General features: G+C 39.2%; 1 protein-coding gene across 3 annotated transcripts in view; it reads right to left on the bottom strand.

Moving 5' to 3' along the window:
• SNX27 (sorting nexin 27) overlaps positions 1-19,996 on the bottom strand; it is an 85,239-nt gene that overhangs the window by 63,429 nt on the left and 1,814 nt on the right. The gene's annotated exons all lie outside the window — the stretch shown is intronic.

Raw genomic sequence — 19,996 nt, 5'->3', positions numbered from 1 at the left:
CAGTATGCAATATGTAAAAAGCAAAGACTATCTATTTTGGAGGTTTTTGCATTTAAAATATAAAAATATCCATTATGATTATGAGCACATAAGATATTTTTGTGCCAAAAATAGGCACGATATGTAAAATATTAAAATAACTGAGTTAGGGTAATTATGGAACTATGGGTAATTTTTTAGACTTAACAAAGTTTTTCTACCTTTTCAATTATACAAAGCTTTTTAAACAAACTCTCTATCTTCTCTGTAATATATCTTCTTAGAAACTGGGTGAGCACCTTACAAGTTAGAGAAAAACAGTCCCCTGACACTTTAAAAGAAAGATATTTCCCTTGACTTTTCACTGGCTGTGACTCCCCAGTTCGGTAGTTATATTAGACACTAGACTATAAAAAGAAACCACTCTACTGAAATGTAAAGACACGTCCTTTTAAATTTTGCAGTTAAATAAACTGGCTGGTTTAGGCTGACTTCTTTTTATCCACCTCTGCCTCTTTGCTACCCTACTTAGGCGAACAATCAAGTCAGAGAATATTTTTACTGACTAATTGTCTCAGGAATGATACTGTACTCTGCCCTTACACTCTGGAGATAAGGGACTCAGGCATGCATAAGCAATGAAAATAGCCAAAGGAACTCAAGCTTGAACGTGTTCACACCAATGTGTAATTCCAGATTACTAAATATCAAGAACTTTTTGGAATTCTGTTGCAGAAATAACATTTTAGAACACCTAATTTACTGATAGGAAAGGAGAAATACAACTAGAGAAAGTAAATGATCAAAGGTTTCTAAAATGTTTGCACTTTTTTTAATAAACAGTAAATCTGGTTAATGATTTTAAAGGTGCAAAACTATTATCTCAATTACTTTTAATGTTAACATATGGAAAATGAGATGACGACCATATAAATAGGTAAAATACTCTTGGAAAGCAATTTCACTGGTAATATACATCTAAAGTCCTAAAAATGTTCATGTTCTTTCAACCCCAAGTGGCAAGAGGATTTATCCTAAGGAAATCACCAAAATATGAGTCCCACGAAGACAAGAACTTTATAGTGGCATGTAGACCATTCTCAAGTATTTGTGGGAAGAAATGAAACAATTCTGAACACAGAAAAAGCAAAGTGCAAGTATGCTCATCATTATTTAGGTTGTTTCCCAATTTCTGTTCTTCTAAAAAGTCAACAATAGGGGAAAATGAATGGTCAAGAAAATTATGATAAAATAATTTGACTATAAAGCAATGATTTAAAAATTTAAATATGAACAAGATAATCTAGACATATGTTTGAGTCAATGCTAAGAAATGGATTATAAAAATGCAACTTCTAAAAGATAACATGGGAGAAAATCTAAGTGATGGTTATGACAATGAGATTTTAAACAACAAAAACATGATCCATGAAAAAAAAAAAACCTCTAAGATGAATTTTATTAAAATTAAAAATGTCTACTCTTCAAGATACTATTAAGAGAATGAAAAACAAGCCACAGACTAGGAGAAAATATTTGGAAAACACATCTGATAAAAGACTTGTATCCAAAATATAAAAGAACCTTAAAACTTAAAGCTCAACAGTAAGAAAACAAGCTAAAACCGGGCAGAAGGTCTGAATAGATACCTCTGAAAAAAACATACACAGATGGCAAATAAGCATATAAAAGTTACTCAACATCATTCATCATGCTGCTGCTGCTGCTGCTAAGTCACTTCAGTCGTGTCCGACTCTATGCAACCCCACAGACAGCAGCCCACCAGGCTCCACCATCCCTGGAATTCTCCAGGCAAGAACACTGGAGTGGGTTGCCATTTCCCTCTCCAAGAACTGCAAATAACATTAAACAACCTATTTGAATGGGTTTTTTAAAAATGATAATATCAAATGATGGTTAAGATGTGAAGCAACAGCAACTCATTCAATGGTATAGCCACTTTGGAAGACAGTTTGACAGTTTCTTTAAAAGTCTCACCATAGTCTCACCAATAATATCCGACAATCACACTCCTAGGTATTTACTCAATAGAGTTTACAACTTATATTCACACAAAAACCAGCACATAAATGTTTATGGCAATTTTACTCATAATTGCCAAAACCTGAAAGCAACCAAGATGTCTTTTATAAGTGAATGGATAGAAAAAAAGGTACATCTAGACAATGGAATATTATTCAGTTATAATGAGAAATAAGCTCTCAAGCCACAAAAAGACATGAGGGAATTTTAAATGCATATTGCCAAGGGAAAGAAGCCAATCTGAAATGGTATTGTATGATTCCAATTAATTACATGACATTTCAGAAAAGGCAAATACCAGTAGGCTGCCAGGGCTTTGGATGGTGGAGGGATGAATAAGTGAAGCAGGGGGGATTTTTACTGCAGTGAAACTGCTCTGTATGATACTGTAACACTGCATACATGACAGGATGCACATGTCAAAACCTACAGAACTTTAAAACACAAAGTGTAAACCTTAAACCTTCAACAGAAAATTGGATTAAAGATTTACTGAGCATGGCCCCACCCATCAGAACAAGACCCAGTTTCCCCCTCAGTCTCTCCCTTCAGGAAGCTTCCATAAGCCTTTTATCCTTCTCCATCAGAGGGCAGACAGACTGAAAACTACAGTCACAGAAAACTAACCAATCTGATCACATGGAACACAGCCTTGTCTAACTCAATGAAACTATGAGCCATGCCACCCATGTAAGGCCGCCCAAGACGGACAGGTCATGATGGAGAGTTCTGACAAAACGTGGCCCACTGGAGAAGGGAATGGCAAACCACTTCAGTATTCTTGCCTTGTGAACCCCATAATCAGTATGAAAAGATAAAAAGATAGGACACTGAAAGATGAACTCCCTAGGTCAGCAGGTGCCCAACATGCTACTGGAGATCAGTGGGGAAATAACTCCAGGAAGAATGAAGAGAAAGAGCCAAAGTAAAAACAACACCCAGTTGCGGATGTGACTGGTGATGGAAGTAGTCTAATGCTGTAAAGAACAATACTGCAAAGGAACCTGGAATGTCAGGTCCATGAGTCAAGGTAAATTAGAAGTAGTCAAACAGGAGATGGCAAGAGTGAACATCAACATTTTAGGAATCAGCGAACTAAAATGGACTGGAATGGGTGAATTTAACTCAGATGACCACTATAGCTACTACTACTACTAACATTATATCTACTACTAGGCAAGAACCTAGTAGTAGAAGAGATGGAGTAGCCATCATAGTCTATAAGAGTCCAAAATGCAGCACTTGGATGCAATCTCAAAAGCGACAGAATAATCTGTTTGTTTCCAAGGCAAACCATTCAATATCACAGTAATCCAAGTCTATGCCCCGACCAGTAACGCTGAAGAAGCTGAAGCTGACCAGTTGTATGAAGACCTACAAGACCTTCTAAAACTCACACCCAAAAAAGATGTCCTTTTCATTATAGGGAACTGGAATGCAAAAGTAGGAAGTCAAGAAATACCTGGAGTAATAGGCAAATCTGGCCTTGGAGTACAGAATGTAAAAGGGCAAAGGCTAATAGAGTTTTGCCAAGAGAATGCACTGATATAGCAAACACCCTCTTCCAACAACACAAGAGAAGACTCTACACATGGACATCACCAAATGGTCAATACTGAAATCAGATTGATTATATTCTTTGCAGCCAAAGATGGAGAAGCTCTATACAGTCAGCAAAAACAAGACCGGGAGCTGACTGTGGCTCAGTTCATGAACTCCTTATTGCCAAATTCAGATTTAAATTGAAGAAAGTGGGGAAAACCACCAGACTAATCAGATATGATCTAAATCAAATCCCTTATGATTATACAGTGGAAGTGACAAAAAGATTCAAGGGATTAGATCTGATAGACAAAGTGCCTGAAGAACTATGGATGGAGGTTCATGACATGGTACAGGAGACTAGGATCAAGACCAACCCCAAGAAAACGAAATGCAAAAAGGTGAAATGGTTGTCTGAGGAGGCCTTACAAATAGCTATAAAAAGAAGAGAAGAAAAGCCAAAGGAGAAAAGGAAAGATACACCCATTTAAATGCAGAGTTCCAAACAATACCAAGCAGAGACAAGAAAGCCTTCCTCAGTGATCAGTGCAAAGAAATAGAGGAAAACAATAGAATGGGAAAGACTAGAGATCTCTTCAAGAAAATCAGAGACACCAAGGGAACTTTTCATGCAAAGATGGGCACAATAAAGGACAGAAATGGTATGGACTTAACAAAAGGAGAAGATACTAAGAAGAGGTGGCAAGAATACACAGAAGAATTGTACAAAAAAGATCTCCATGACCCAGATAATCACGATGGTGTGATCACTCAACTAGAGCCAGACATCCTGGAATGTGAAGTCAGGTGGGCCTTAGGAAGAATCACTACGAACAAAGCTAGTGGAGGTGATGGAATTCCAGTTGAGCTATTTCAAATACTAAAAGATGATGCTGTGAAAGTGTTGCACTGAATATGCCAGCACATTTGGAAAACTCAGCAGTGGCCACAGGACTGGAAAAGGTCAGTTTTCATTCCAATCCCAAAGAAAGGTAATGCCAAAGAATGCTCAAAATACCACACAACTGCACTCATCTCACATGCTAGCAAAGTAATTCTCAAAATTCTCCAAGCCAGGCTTCAACAGTATGTGAACCGTGAACTTCCAGATGTTCAAGCTGGTTTTAGAAAAGGCAAAGGAACCAGAGATCAAATTGCCAACATCCACTGGATCATTGAAAAGCCAGAGTTCCAGAAAAACATCTACTTCTGCTTTATTGACTATGCCAAAGCATTCGACTGTGTGGATCACAACAAAATGTGGAAAATTCTTCAAGAGATGGGAATTCCAGGCCATATGACCTGCCTCCTGAGAAATCTGTATGTGTGTCAAGAAGCAACAGTTAGAACTGGAACAACAGACTAGTTCCAAATCAGGAAAGGAGTACATCAAGGCTGTATATTGTCACCCTGCTTATTTAACTTATATGCAGAATGCATCATGAGATGAAGCATAAGCTGAAATCAAGATTGCCGGGAGAAATATCAATAACCTCAGATATGCAGATGACACCACCCTTATGGCAGAGAGCAGAGAAGAACTAAAGAGCCTCTTGATGAAAGTGAAAGAGGAGAGTGAAAAGTTGGCTTAAAACTCAACATTCAGAAAACGAAGATCATGGCATCTGGTCCCAGCACTTCACGGCAAATAGATGGGGAAACTGTAGAATCAGTGACTGACTACTTTGTCAGGCTCCAAAATCACTGCAGATGGTGACTGCAGCCACGAAATTAAAAGACGCTTACTTTTTGGAGGAAAAGCTATGACCAACCTAGATAGCATATTAAAAAGTAGAGACATTACTTTGTCAACAAAGGTCCATCTAGTAAAAGCTACGGTTTTTCCAATAGTCATGTATGGATGTGAAAGTTGGACTATAAAGAAAGCTGAGCGCCGAAGAATTGATGCTTTTCAACTGCGGTGTTGGAGAAGACTCTTGAGAGTCCCTTGGGAGCAAGGAGATTCAACCAGTCCATCCTAAAGGAAATTGGTCCTGTATATTCACTGGAAGGACTGATGCTAAAGCTGATGCAAAGAACTGACTCACTGGAACAGACCCTAATTCTGGGAAAGACTGAAGGCAAGAGGAGATGAGAACAACAGAGGATGAGATGGTTGGATGGCATCACCAACTCAATGGACATGGGTCTGAGTAAACTCCAGGAACTGGTGATAGACAGGGAGGCCTAGCATGCTGCAGTCCATGGAGTCGCAAACAGTCGGACACAACTGAGCGACTGAACTGAAACCTTAAGATTTGCAACTTTTTCTTAAGTCAGTAAGTCCAGAGAACTCCAGTTGTGACAAGAGAGTCTAACTATATTTCAAATCTATTTCAAAAAGTCTCACTGAACAGGGTTGGGGCAGGGAGATACAGACCTAAGTATCTGGAAATGAATTCAAGGCCAAAGGGACTGCACGAAAGTACTGTATTCGTCAATAAAGTTGTTTCCCACAGGGTACAGGTTAACAATTCTGGTATTACTACATTTGTATACTGGAACTGAACAATTAAGTAAATAAAGGGTGTATGCAGGGAGTCAAGTTCCTCAATGTCAGAGTGAAAATGAACAGATCAGCAAGGGAAGGGGGACAAAACATCCATATAGTAATGAAGAGAAACCAGAGACATCAGAAAGAAGTCATGTTTAAGTTTCTATAGATACAGATGGTTACATAGAGAAATATTTATAGATACATAGAGGTGAGTGAAAAAGCTGGCTTACAACTCAACGAGTGAAAAATTTGGCTTAAAACTCAACATTCAAAAAACTAAGATCATGGCATCCAGTCACATCACTTCATGGCAAATAGATGGGGAAACAACAGAAACAGTGACACACTATTTTGGGGGGGCTCCAAAATCACTGCAGATGGTGACTGCAGCCATGAAATTAAAAGATGCTTTGTTCCTTGGAAATAAAACTACAACAAACCTAGATAGCATATTAAAAAGAGACATTACTTTGCTAACAAAGGTCCATCTAGTCAAAGCTATGGCTTTTCCAATAGTCATGTATGGATGTGAGAGTTGGACTACAAAGAAAGCTGAGCACCAAAGACTTGATGCTTTTCAACTGTGGTGTTGGAGAACTCTTGAGATTCCCTTGGACTGCAAGGAGATCAAACCGGTCAATCCTAAAGGAAATCAGTCCTGAATACTCACTGCAAGGACTGATGCTAAAGCTGAAACTCCAATACTCTGGCCACCTGATGCAAAGAACTGACTCATTTGAAAAGATCCTGATGCTGGAGAAAGACTGAAGGCAAGAGAAGAAGGGGGTGACAGAGGATGAGATGGTTGGATGGTATCACTGACTTGATGGGCATGAGTTTGAGCAAGCTCCGGGAGTTGGTGATGGACAGGGAAGCCTGGCGTGCTCAGTCCATGGGGTTGCAAAGAGTTGGACATGACTGAGCCACTGAACTCAACTCATGAATATACACAGGGGTTTATAAGCACATTTATTTCTTTGCTTTGTCATCTGAGAGGGTCTAAAAGAAGGTATACCCTTGTACCAAGAATCGTACCTAATGCCCAGATCTTGGTTTCTTATAATATGCTTCAGTAAAAAGAACCAGCGCCTCCTAGAGAAATGACTGATTCTAGGACTGGAGCAGGAAATACCCAAGATGAGCCTAGAGCATTCTGTAGTACCAGAAAGTAAGAAAGTGCTCAAAAACAAAACAAAAAAACACACACTGATGAGAGGATGGCAGAAAAGCACACAAGCCAAATGAGAAAGCTACCAGTGGCCAATTCTGGAGCAACAAAATACACGGGCAGTATTAGATTTTATAACCTAAGTGAAAAGCCAAAACGTTAGTCACTCAGTTGTGTCCAACTCTTTGCAACTGCATGGACTTGTTTAGGCAAAATACTGAAGTGGGTAGTCATTCCCTACCCAACCCAGGAATCAAACCCAAGTCTCCAGGACTGCAGGTAGATTCTTACTGTCTGAGCCACCATGGAAGCCCCTTACATAACACACAGTATGAAATAAATAATTCATTAGCCCATACTGATACAAACAAATGACAGAATAAATACACAAAGAAGAGACATTCTACTCCTGTGTAGAATCCCAAATAAATTATATAGTTACTTCATACTAAAAGGGAAGAGCCCAAGTATGAGCTGCATATATAGTGACTTCTATCCAAAGTCTACAGTATGAAAAGGGGGGAGAGGAGAATATAGTAGGGAAACCTGGCAAATACTATTTTAGCCAGATGATCAAGGTCAATATAAACAGTCACAAATCATGAAGCTAAAATACATCCTTGATATGAACTGATGAAAATGGCACTTTACTTCTGTGGCTGTCTTCCCCAAATTCCAATCTAATCAGGAAAAAAACGCAGACAAATTCTAATAGTCAGCTGTACTATACGTGACCAGTACGCCTCAAAAATGTCAAGGTCATCAAAATCAAGGAAAGACTAAGACACTGTCACAGCTAAGATGAGCCTAAGGAGACATGACAACTAAATGTAACGTGGTGTCCTGGATGGGATTCGGAAACAGAAAGACAATAGGGAAAAACTAAGGAAATCAGAGTAAACTATGAGCTTCAGTTAGTAATAATGTATCAACATTGATTTATTTTAATAAATGTTAAAACAATTAACAAATAATCATACTAATATAAGATGTTCATAAGGAGAAACTGTTTGGGAGGAGTGGGGGATATATATATGGAAACTATACTATCTCAGAAGCCCAAACTGTGGTAGAACTAGACAAAGGAATATTATTCAGCACTAGAAAGAAATGAGCTATCAAGCCATGGAAAGACATGCTGCTGCTGCTGCTAAGTCGCTTCAGTAGTTTCTGACTCTGTGCAACCCCAGAGACGGCAGCCCACCAGGCTCCCCCGTCCCTGGGATTCTCCAGGCAAGAACACTGGAGTGGGTTGCCACTTCCTTCTCCAATGTGTGAAAGTGAAAGTGAAGTCACTCAGTCGTGTCCGACTCTTCGCGACTCCATGGACTGCAACCCACCAGGCTCCTCCGTCCATGGGATTTTCCAGGCAAGAGTACTGGAGTGGGGTGCCACTGCCTTCTCCGGAAAAGACATGAAGGACACTTAAATGTATATTACTGAGTAAAAGACAACAGTCTGAAAGGGTGCACAGTATATGATTCCAACTATATGATAACCTGGGAAAGGCAAAACTAAAAAAGACAGTAAAAAGATTAGTTGCCAGTGCCTAGGGGGAGAAAGGAATGAATAAGCAGAGCACAGGGGATTTTTAAGGCAGTAAAAGTACTCTGTATGCAATAATGGCAGACACATCATTACAAATTTGTCCAAACCCATAGAATACGCAACACCAAGAGTGAACCCTAAAATAAATCATGGACTCTGAGTGACAATGATGTATCAATGTAGGCTCATCAATTACAATGGTGGAGGTTATGCATTCTATGGAGACCCCTAAATCACAAACCCTGGTGCCTTTTTTAAGTACCAAAAGCAAAATGCAATATTTACACCAATATTTTAAAGCGCATCCAAAATTTTAATGCTGGGCTAAAGAGAGTACTGTATTTTAACAATAGAGTATGCCCTGTCGGGACTGAGAAATTGAGAGGTAAGTCAATGTGCATCTGGTCTTCCTAAAGAGGGAAAAAAGAATAAATAACTTGTCAAATAAGCTGCTCATCATCACTGGGACTTTTTAACCTTGGCTGGGTGTTCTGTTCACAAAGAATGCGGTCTGAGGCAGTAAAAGCACAAATAAACCTCAGCTGACTTTCAACCATAATACCTCCAGCCACAGTTAACAAGGGTTGATTACTTGGGAAGGAATAATAGATCCCTCAAACCTTCTAGTTCCAAGGTAATCAGGATACAAACATAATCGGCACAGACAGACTTATTTCTAAATAAATAAATCTTATTTGTCATTCAATAAAAAAAAGTATAATAGGGATTAAGGTTTTCAGACATTTTAAAAATCAATATAAAATTATAATCAAGCTATTCAGAAGAAAAGTTCATTTGTTATCTGATAATTACCTACAAGGCCAATGGAACAACTTGACACCAAGAATAAAAATGAACTGGTTCATTTCCCTCCGAACAGAATACAAAACTCTAGTCTTAGAATTTTAAAACAGCCTCCTATATTTAACATTACCAAGGCTATAGATTTGTGTTCCAGGCGGCCAGGACACAACTAGTTTACATGTTCCTTCCTAGCTTAACCAGTGGGTCCCTTTCATCCTCAAGTGTCTTGGTTTGTACCATACACTACACAGTCTTCCCAGTTTTAGTACATTTTGTGCCTGGAAGGCTCCTGTGAATAGGCACATGGTCTCTGGACACCTACATTACTAGTTTAGATACTAAGGGTAGAAAAGTACTTACCGGGACTTGGAGGAATTGCTCTAAACTTGTTCATTCCATTGTGGGGAGGCAGGACGGGAAAGGTTAGCAAGGAGGAATGAGACCTCAGGTCAACTGGGCTTAAGGAATGACCTGAGGCTGCCAGATTCCCCATCAAACCTAAAATTCCTTAGGGCAAAAGACTACTTGTCATTCAGCTTCCTATCCCCAGTGTCCAATATTGTATATGTCATGTAGTAAGTACTCATTAAAAATTTTCCCTGGGGGTCTTCCCTGCTGGCTCAGTGGCAAAGAATGTGCCTGCCAATGTAAGTGACACAGATACGATCCCTAGTCCGGGAGGATCCCACATGTCGCAGAGCAACTAAGCACAAGTGCGACAACTACTGACCCTCTGTGCTCCAGAGTCAGGGAACCGCAGCTACTGAGAGCACGCACTGCAGCTACTGGAGCCCACACACTCTAGAGCCCAGCTCCGCAACAGAGAAGCTACCTCAATGAGGAGGCTGTGGACCGCAACAAGACTCAGCACAGCCAAAAATAAATAAGCAAACAAAATTTTTTTTAAAATGTCCCTGAATGAATGAAAGGTGATTATTAAGGCTAGCATATAAACGCATACTAGTTTTCCTTCATGCACTTTCATAATTTCATTCCTTATTTTTAATTTTTATACTGGTTTCACTGTTTAGTGAAAGTGCGAAAGTGTTAGTCACTCACTTGTGTCTGACTCTTTGTGACCCCCCGTGGACTGTTGCCTACCAGGCTTCTCTGTCCATCGAATTCTCCAGGCAAGAAAACTGGAGTGGGTTGCCATTCCCTTCTCCGGGAGATCTTCCCAACCCAGGGACCTAACTTGAGTCTCCTGCATTGCAGGAGATTCTTTACCGACTGAGCCACCAGAAGATCCTGTTCACTATTTAGAGGGAAGTACTAAAAATATGCAAGCTCTACATTTTTCAAGTTTTAGTATTAGTGACAGTTTTGTTTCCTATTATGGGAAGCAATAAAAATAATGCTTAAGAATAAAATATGACATTCAATTATGTAAGCAATTTCAAAGTGAGGCTATGTTTTCCTTTATTGAAATACACTGAAAATAAAAGTTTTTATTAATTTTAAAAAATAAACCTTAATTCCAAGGATAGCAAAATGAGGTAAGAAGAAGGAATAAGAAACAAACATGCTGACATTTAAAAAGTAGCCTTTATTTTATGTTAATTCTGGGAATAAAATCTATTATAATTATACTGTTTCATCTCATAAAAAACAAATGCACCACACTTAGTAAGAAAAAATTAAACACAGTGGGTTTCCTCAAATAATAAAGGCTAAATATCACCAGTAAAGTCTTAAAAAAATTCCTGATGCTAAAGCTATAAAGACAGACATTTATTTTGTCTGGGTAAGGTTATTTTGCTTACTTACTTTTCAATTTTTATCTTTAAAAACTTGATCAGCATACACAGCTCTATGAAAGTGAAACTGGCAGTTGCTCTCTCATATCCAACTCTGTGCAACCCCATGGACTACTGCTCTCAGAGGGTCCTCTGTCCACGGGGTTCTCCAGGCAAGAATACTGGCGTGGACAGCCATTCCCTTCTTTAGGGGATCTTTCCAACCCAGGGATGGAACCCAGATCTCCCACATAGAAGGCAGATTCTTTACCGTCTAAGACACCAGCTGGATGTGAAAATGGGTTACCTCTTCGCAGTGTGGGATAATGAATGCTACAGGGAAGAAAGTTGCTAATAGCCATAATAGTTTCCTTAACTTAACTCATTCTCTTCCCATGTACCCTATTTCTGAGGACACCTCACTCAGTTATTCACCAGCAAAACAAACATAATCAGCCCTAAATCATTTCTCAACACCAACTCAGGCTCTTGAGATCTGCTATAATTTGAACCATAGCCTTTACAGCCAATTTAAATGCAACTCCCAAATGTTTTTAGTTTGGTATACGGTGAAAGCTAAAGAATAAGATATACTTGCTTTACCAACAACCTTTGAGTTTGCAACTCGGGTAAATTACCAAAGAAGGCATCTTAATATTCTAAAGTTCTGTTCCATTACTATTTCTGAATTACCACATAAAGCAATTAAAAGCATGATTTCTCACGTGATCGGATAAGTCCATTCTGGGGTGACAGATGGCACCCTGAATCCCAACACCCATTTCCTAAATATTCAACTAGTATTCAGAGGTACTGTGTTTGAGTGTGAGTAGAAGTGTAAATCTATCACTACCAGTGAAAAAGCAGCTCAAAATACCTTCATCTTTGAAAGAAGCCCTTAGAAATTAATAAAAAGAGAGATACTTTTCAAGTGATATGACCCACTAGCAATTAAATGCATCCTTTAATCCAAATTAAATTTGTGCCATTTCTTTTGAAAGCTGAGGAACACAGACTACAGTATAGTTTTTGTAAGCTATAATCTATTTCAACATATTGAGTGAGAAAAAAGTTACAGTAAGACTTTTTCCAAATTAGTTAACATAAAAGATAATTTTTTAGGCCAGGGAAATCTAAAATAATCTATCAGCACACAATTCATAAAGGGAAACTTCAGTGTCACATTTCTTTAGATTCAAAACACCAAACAGAACAAAATTCATTGTCATTTCTAAGAAAAGAGATGTAAGCTACATACCTTGAAAAAACAGATCCAAAAAAGTTTTTAACCCTCCCAGAATCAAAATAATCATAACGGGTAAAAAGAATTAAGTAACCTTCATGGTACATTCAATAGAAAAACTACATACTTTATAAATTACAAATTTTATCATGATTAAACTGATCAGCAAAAGAAGTCAAAGAAGTTTTCAGAACTTTCACAGAGGTCATCACAATTTTCCAAGATCTCCAACCATTAACTAATCAACCTCCCAATTTTCAGAACATACTAAATAAATATAACCAGAACTAGACAGACACACAGATATAAAAGTGCTGTGGGGGAGGTGGAGCAGTAGAGAGAAAACTTCCTGGTTAATTCACTGAGTAGCTCTCCCTAAGAGTAATCAAGCTCTTGAGCGCAGAGAAAATCCAGGCAAGCAGCTGACTCTCTGCAGACTGCTCTGCACTTTTCCAAACAGAAGTAAACTAGTTCCTTGTGCCTGAAGTCCACAGAATACATAAACCTGCCATTCTAGTCTTGCTCTAAGGCCTGAGACAAGAATCTGCAGTTTCAGAGAGCTTAAGCAAAAACAAATCATTTTTAAAAGATGTTTTCATAATAATGGAAGTTCACTGAAGGAAGTACACATAAGGGTACTCAAATACAGTACCTTACCCTGCAAACAGGTGTATTTCCTCAACTATATGACAGCTTTATTGGTTAGCAGGAAAAATGAGTAATAAACAAAAGAAGCTACACACATACTACTTAGCATTTACTAACGTTATATCACATAATTTAATTCTTAAGTACCCCTCACATTACTGACAGCAGAAATTCACTGTACAGTCTCCATCAATTCTTAAAACTTATTTGAAGAATCGTAAGAATTTTTTCATTCTAAAGGTAGACTGCAGGTATAAGTCTTAGTACTGTATGTATGAAGTTCCTTCAGTCCCCCTCAACTCCCAAACATGCTGTATATGCCAAAATAAAAGATTTAAAGGAGGCATCTTCAAATCAGAGGAGTGCAGCTAAAAGAGAACATCTGTGTGTCAGAGCACAAGGGGGCCTACAGTACACAGCATCACCTGTAAACACAACAGCAAGTACAGTCACGTAAAGCATAAGAGAAAGAGAAACGGACACTTGAGAAGCTGAACTGGGCTGTGAGGTAACTACACATACCAACGAAAGCCACCGAGTGCCTCATCCGCCACGCTCACCTCTGGGAATAGGAACTCAGTTGTCTTTCGTTCCCTTCTTTATACAGTAGTACAAGACAGCCCGAGAGAGCAGATGCTCTGAAATTCTCCTCACAGTGATTCTCCTCTCTGGTCTTGTAAATGTTATTCAACCTTTTCAGATCAATAATTAAATAAAAACTAAATGCACAGGGAATCCTGGATATTAATACACATACAACCATATTCTGACCTCAAAAACAGTATAAAATCCAAACTTTTTAGCACTGCATCAAAACCCTGTTTGATCTAACTTCAAGCAGTTAGATCTAACCCACCTGCAGTGTAGATTTCTCAAGGGCAGGGATGCTGGGACTCTGGGACTCATATGAGGCTAACAGTATTTTACACATAGCTTGTGCCTAACTGTGGTATCAGGCTGAATATGAGGTGATGTTAGTGGGCCAATATCAGAAAAGTGACACTCTAAGTCATTGTTTTCAAACAGTGGATTACAACCTAATGAGTCACGACATTAATGCAGTGGGTCACCATCAGCATTCAAACAAAAAAATAAAACACTGAACAGACTAAAAAATACCAGAGTGCAAGATGCTAGTAAATACAGTTTTAGGAAACTTGTTTCAGGTGGGTTGTTGGGTTGTTGTTGTCGTTTTTAATTGGATTGAAATACAAAATGTTATCTCTTACTATGAGTTCCAATTAATATTTTTAAACTGCCTAGATACTGTTTTTTCCAAATGTAGGCCTGGAATAGTTTTTTCCCCAAATGTGGACCCAAACATAGGCTCTTCCTAGACCACCCAAGGGAAGCACAGAAACTATCTATACAGCTGACAGTCGAAGAACAGAATGACCCTAACTGGCTCTAACCTAAACCACTACAATATCCTCTGTGCCATCATCTAACAGATGAACTCGCCACAGATCATGCTCCCTAAGCGCCCTGCTGTGATCATAAATCATAAATGTTTGCTTGTCAACTGAGCCTCTTTGCTTATCTACGGATCATAAGAATTATTCCCAATGGGACTTATCTAAAAACACAATTATCCTTGAGAGCATGGCAACAAACTCTCTCCTGCAACAAACTGTAAAGTAGTGGCTGCAAAGAGGACTGTCCTCCACAGCAACTTACATGACCCAGACAAAAATCTTCATGTTACCAACAAAAGATCTTTTTCCTGGTAACAGCAATGGTGCGGAAGTCATTTCTGAGGGGAAGACAATGCTATTTTTAAATTTAGTTGTATCATTTTGCTGCTCTACCACCTATGGAATTAAAAGTATTTCTCGGGGTTACAGTTACAATCATCATGTTCTCTTCACTGATAAAGATAGCAAAAAATAACAGCAAAGAATGACTATTTTGTCCCTGTCTTCCACCCAATTCAACAGTAAGAGATTCAGGGTAAATAAAGTTATAAAATAGTTCCGCTTCAAAACTACAGAACTAATGTTCAATTGCTACCCAGCTGCACAGGAATGTGACTGAATTTTAAGAATTTTCAGTGACTTCAGTCAAGAATAGTTGACCTCCCTGTCTCACAATGCTATTATGAAGATCAAATCAAACATAAAAACACTGTGCAAACTGTGCTGTGTGCTTAGTTGCGCAGCTGTGTCTGACTCTTTGCCACCCTATGGACCATAGCCGTCCAGGCTCCTCTGTCCACAGGATTCTCCAGGCAAGAATACTGGAGTGGGCTGCCACGCCCTCCTCCAGGGGATCTTCCCCACCCAGGTCTCTCGCACTGCAGGTGGATTCTTCACCATCTGAGCCACCAGAAAAGCCACTATACAAACTGCAAAGTGACATGATTATTATTACTGTTGACTTGTTCTACCTCTTAATCCTCTTCTTTATTACAACAGCTCAGCAGGATTCAATGGCATCATCAACTGAATGGACTTGAGTTCAAGCAAACTCCCAGAGATAGTGAAGGACAGGGAAGCCTGGCGTGCTGCAGTTCATAGGGTCACGAAGAGTTGGACATGGCTAAGCAACTGAACTACAAGCAAGATTCAATAAATAAAGTACAGATGACTAGATATAATAGTTAGTCCATTATCTACTGAACTGATTGTCCTAAGGGCTGGGATTTCACTTTCTTTGTTTCTTGACTAATGACTCTCTACATAACCATGACAATAAAACGAACTGAGAATTCAAGGCCTGTAGATTCACTCCAGGTATAGGTTCGGTATGTAGACTGTATTAACCACACCCAGCAAGGGAGTGAAAAATAAAGACTTCAGGCCACTATCCAAAACCTACTGACTCATAATCTTTAAAGGGTGAGCCTGAGAATCCATACTTTTGACAAGCACACCCAGTGATTCTTATACTCACTAAAGCTTGAGAATCACTGCCATAAAAACGTCCTTTGATCAATAACCATGATTTCAAACACCATTTTCAAAATCTACCTTGAAAATCTAAGCTAAATAGAATTCAGCTACAACTGAGAAAGCAGATCTTAAGAAGGTACTTTTTAACTCATAAAAATACTTGTGGCCCTAACCTCTTTTTAGTCAATTTTCAAATAAAATGAAGCAAAAAGAGAGAGAGAGAGAGAGAATGCCTATGACATATTTATAAGTTTTAAAAATAAATTACAAATATATACACACAAACATCTTCAATTTTTCTTATGGTTTAACACAGGAAAGTTACATTACCTTGCAGCTATCAAGAAGTAAGGCATACACCCTCTGCCTAGCATAAACATATCATGATACTGAATGCTTACAAGCCAGCCTTAGGGTTCATGCTTATTAAAGACCATATTACACAAATACCAAACGGACAAAACAAACTAGCCAACAGACAGACCTAATCTCTCAAAAACAGACAGGACTATATCCATATCCAGTGCACACTTAGACCCTCCTAAAGGCATCTCTTAAGAAATCAATCAAGAGCCCATGAAACTACCTTAAGAAAAATCAACCTGAAGTCAAATATTTCATACGCTATATAATTAGTGCAAAGACATATTTATTTTGGTTCTACTTGCTGAAAGCATCCTTTCTCACTAGCCTCCAGGTATATACACATCACAGGGAAGACATTCAATATATATTACAGTGTGAAAAATTACAAAGTGGAGACTAACAGTGTCATTGGAGAAAACTTTCCATCTGCAGTAAAAGTCACAGAGGCTTGTTCATGCTCTAGTATCTAGCCTTGCAACATGACTCTTACCCAAAACAGTTAAGAATCTCATCAGTTTTGAAGTGAAGACGACAAACCAAACCATACTGAATTCAGTTTAAAGACTTTTCCAGGATTCAATGAGGACAAGGCCATGGTAAGGAGCCATAGTGAGAAATGCACAGAAATAATGTTCTTTTTTGTCCAAGCCTGTATTCTCTTAAATCTCAAAGTTATTCTATTATTTCAAACCTCTGTCAGTTGTCAAAATTACTGCAACATATGGAAATTGTAATAATTTATGTATGTATTGAAAAAAAGCAGAAAAGTCTGAAAGGGCAATTATCAAGGTCCAAACATCCACCTTTGACTCAATACAAACTACGTCTACACAATAATAACCTACCTAGACCTACCCTGACCCTACCTGGCATTTCATCAACATCCAAAACTTTCCTGGGACAATAGAGAGCTTAATTAACGAACCTGGCTGAGAGAACGGAGAGAAATATTGCCTAAAGAATGCTTTAGGAAAATCAGCATCAACCTAACCAAGATCAAAACAAGTTCCAGATACAGATATCCCTCAAGAACCATGTCTTTGATTTCCTCCTCTTACTTAAAAACTAAGGAGAAAATGTAGACTTTAGAAGGAAGGAAAGAGAAAGAAGCTGTATAGTTGAGGACCCAAACAACTTACCGACTACCTTGGCTCTGTGGTGCAACTATCACTGTTTCCACTATTAGCAGAGGTGCCTCAAAGAATTTGGAAATCAAAATACAGTTGGAAGGTGAGAAACCAATGTCTGGAAGATATCTGATCATCACAACCTTCCAAGAAAGGTTCTCTAAGCAAAGAGAGCTCTTTTTGCCCTGCCCACGAAAATAAAGTTCTCCACTCACCACTAATGATGTGCTAAAATGTAATGTCTTTTCTCTAGGAGAAATGTGCCTAGACTGGAACCTGTGCCTGAGGCAAGTCCTTCCCTGGGGAATCACCTGAGGTCTCCTTTACAATACCTAGTTTATATCTGAACTCTGCGGCAAAAACCACAGAAAAGGCAAGAAGCCACCAACTATACTAGTTAGTATATATAAAATGGTCATGTTAGCTGTTGTCTTCTACAGAATTGTTTCAGTTTAGTTGTTTTACCTCCAGTAAAGAGTAAATGATTTAGAACTCTATGATAGATTTATAATTTTAAATATACACTTCAGTTTTAAATTTAAAAATAAATAGGTGGATCCAAAATTAACTTTGAAAAGGAAAGGAAAATGACAATTCCAAGAGCTTCTACCAGAAGGAAATGTCAGTCACAGACTTTGAGTTATCTAGGGAAAAAAAAAAAAGAATTAGGTGCCCAGGTATAAAACAAAAGGTTGAGAATAAAACCTCAAAAGATTAAGAATATACTGCCAGAGAGAACCAGAAAAATTGTAGGACATTAACAGAAAAATAACTCATTCATTTACAAAAAGGACAGAGGAAAGGTATAATAGCTTCAAACACTTACTTTGGTGAGCTACTCTTTCTCGAAGTGTAAGGTAAGAGGAAACAATGAAGGGATACCACAGAGTAAGAATGTCAAGGATAAAGGCACGAGCTGAATAAGAAAGGAGACCCTCTACAGGTCCTTCAAAACACTACTCCCTTGAAACTTTGATCAAACCTACTGTTCTACTAGAGGAAAGGCTGAAGGTCAGGGAAATTATAGTTAAAATAACATTTATAAAAATGAGAAAGACGGCATTCCCTCGCGGTCCAGTGGTTAGGGCTCTGAGCTTTCTCTGCCGTGGGCGGGGGGTTAGATTCCCGGTAAGGGGACTGAGATCCTGCAAGGAGCAAAGCAAGGTCAAAAAGATAAGAAAAGAGAAAGATTGATGAGGGCAAATCTGAACTCTGAAAGGAAGAACAGAAGTGTGGGAAAAAAGGAATATACAAGACAAGAGTCAGCAAGATTGAAGACTGCTGAGGAGAATGGAGACAGCGTATACACCATCTACCAGTCAATCAGCAAGCACTATACAAATTTTAATACAAAGTATAAAAACACAAACGTAACAGCTGGATTAAAGGAGTGAAGGAGATCTGCAAAAAAACTGCAAAACAGGGCAGCATCCTGCCAGAGTTTTAAGGGATGCAGTGAGGAGGTAAGGATGAAGGAATATGAAGGGAGAGGGGTTGCAGCAGGGAAAGAGGAAGGGCTGCAACAGCAGAAGGAGCCTAAAAAGAGAAGAAAGCGAAAGCAACCCGGAGGAGAGAAAGACTAAGACAAAAAATAAAGCATGAGATAACAAGGGAATACAGCAGAGAATGAAAACGGCATGCCCTGTAAAAGTGCGGAGGTCAAAGACCCAAAAAGGGTGTAGTTTGGAGGAAGTACCAGCTAGGGAGAGTTCTACCATAAAGCTCTGACTCAAAAGAAGTATGAGTACCGTGCAGGAGTGAAGACGAGGGCCAGAACAGGGGTGCTCTCAGAGAGGTGTGATCGAACACTAGACTCAAAATCCTGATGTGATGCAGGGACTACTGTGAAGACAAACCATCGTGTCAAAGACGCCGCCGCCGCCACCACCAACAAAAAACGCAAGGGTCAGAGAAAAGGTATTCTCGGAGTATGAATACAAAAAAAGGAGGGGACACACGGTAGGATACAAAAACACAGCGAGTGCTCAACCATAAGGAGAAGGTAACTAAGGGAAGAAAAGGGAGTGAGGCGTGGAGGGATATGTTTTCGGAGAAAAGTAGGAGCAGACCAAAGGTCCTGCCTCTTTGGTCGAGAGGACAGAAGGGACGGTCCACGGGGGCTGAAAAGAGCGGTAGAGAGCAAGAAACTATGATGTTCAAGATGAGAACTTGGGCGGGGGCGCGGGGGTGGGCACACAGTAGTGGCTGGGTCAGAAAAAGAGATACTGTCAGTCAGAAGCAGAAAGAGGTTCAACTAGAGGAAAGCGGAGAAGGCGGCAGCATGCCGAGGGGGAAGGCAAGCGGGGCAGAAAAGAAGCCAAAGCAATGGGGGCAGGGGTAACAGCAGGAGGGACGCTGGGAGATTATAGGGAGGGAGGTGGGGGTCCCAGAAACCCAGGGTGTG

Source organism: Ovis canadensis, chromosome 1, assembly GCF_042477335.2.
Source record: "Ovis canadensis isolate MfBH-ARS-UI-01 breed Bighorn chromosome 1, ARS-UI_OviCan_v2, whole genome shotgun sequence".
Lineage (NCBI taxonomy): Eukaryota > Metazoa > Chordata > Mammalia > Artiodactyla > Bovidae > Ovis > Ovis canadensis.
The sequence above is the reverse complement of the archived record's forward strand: the minus strand, read 5'-3'. Positions and strand labels throughout refer to the sequence as shown.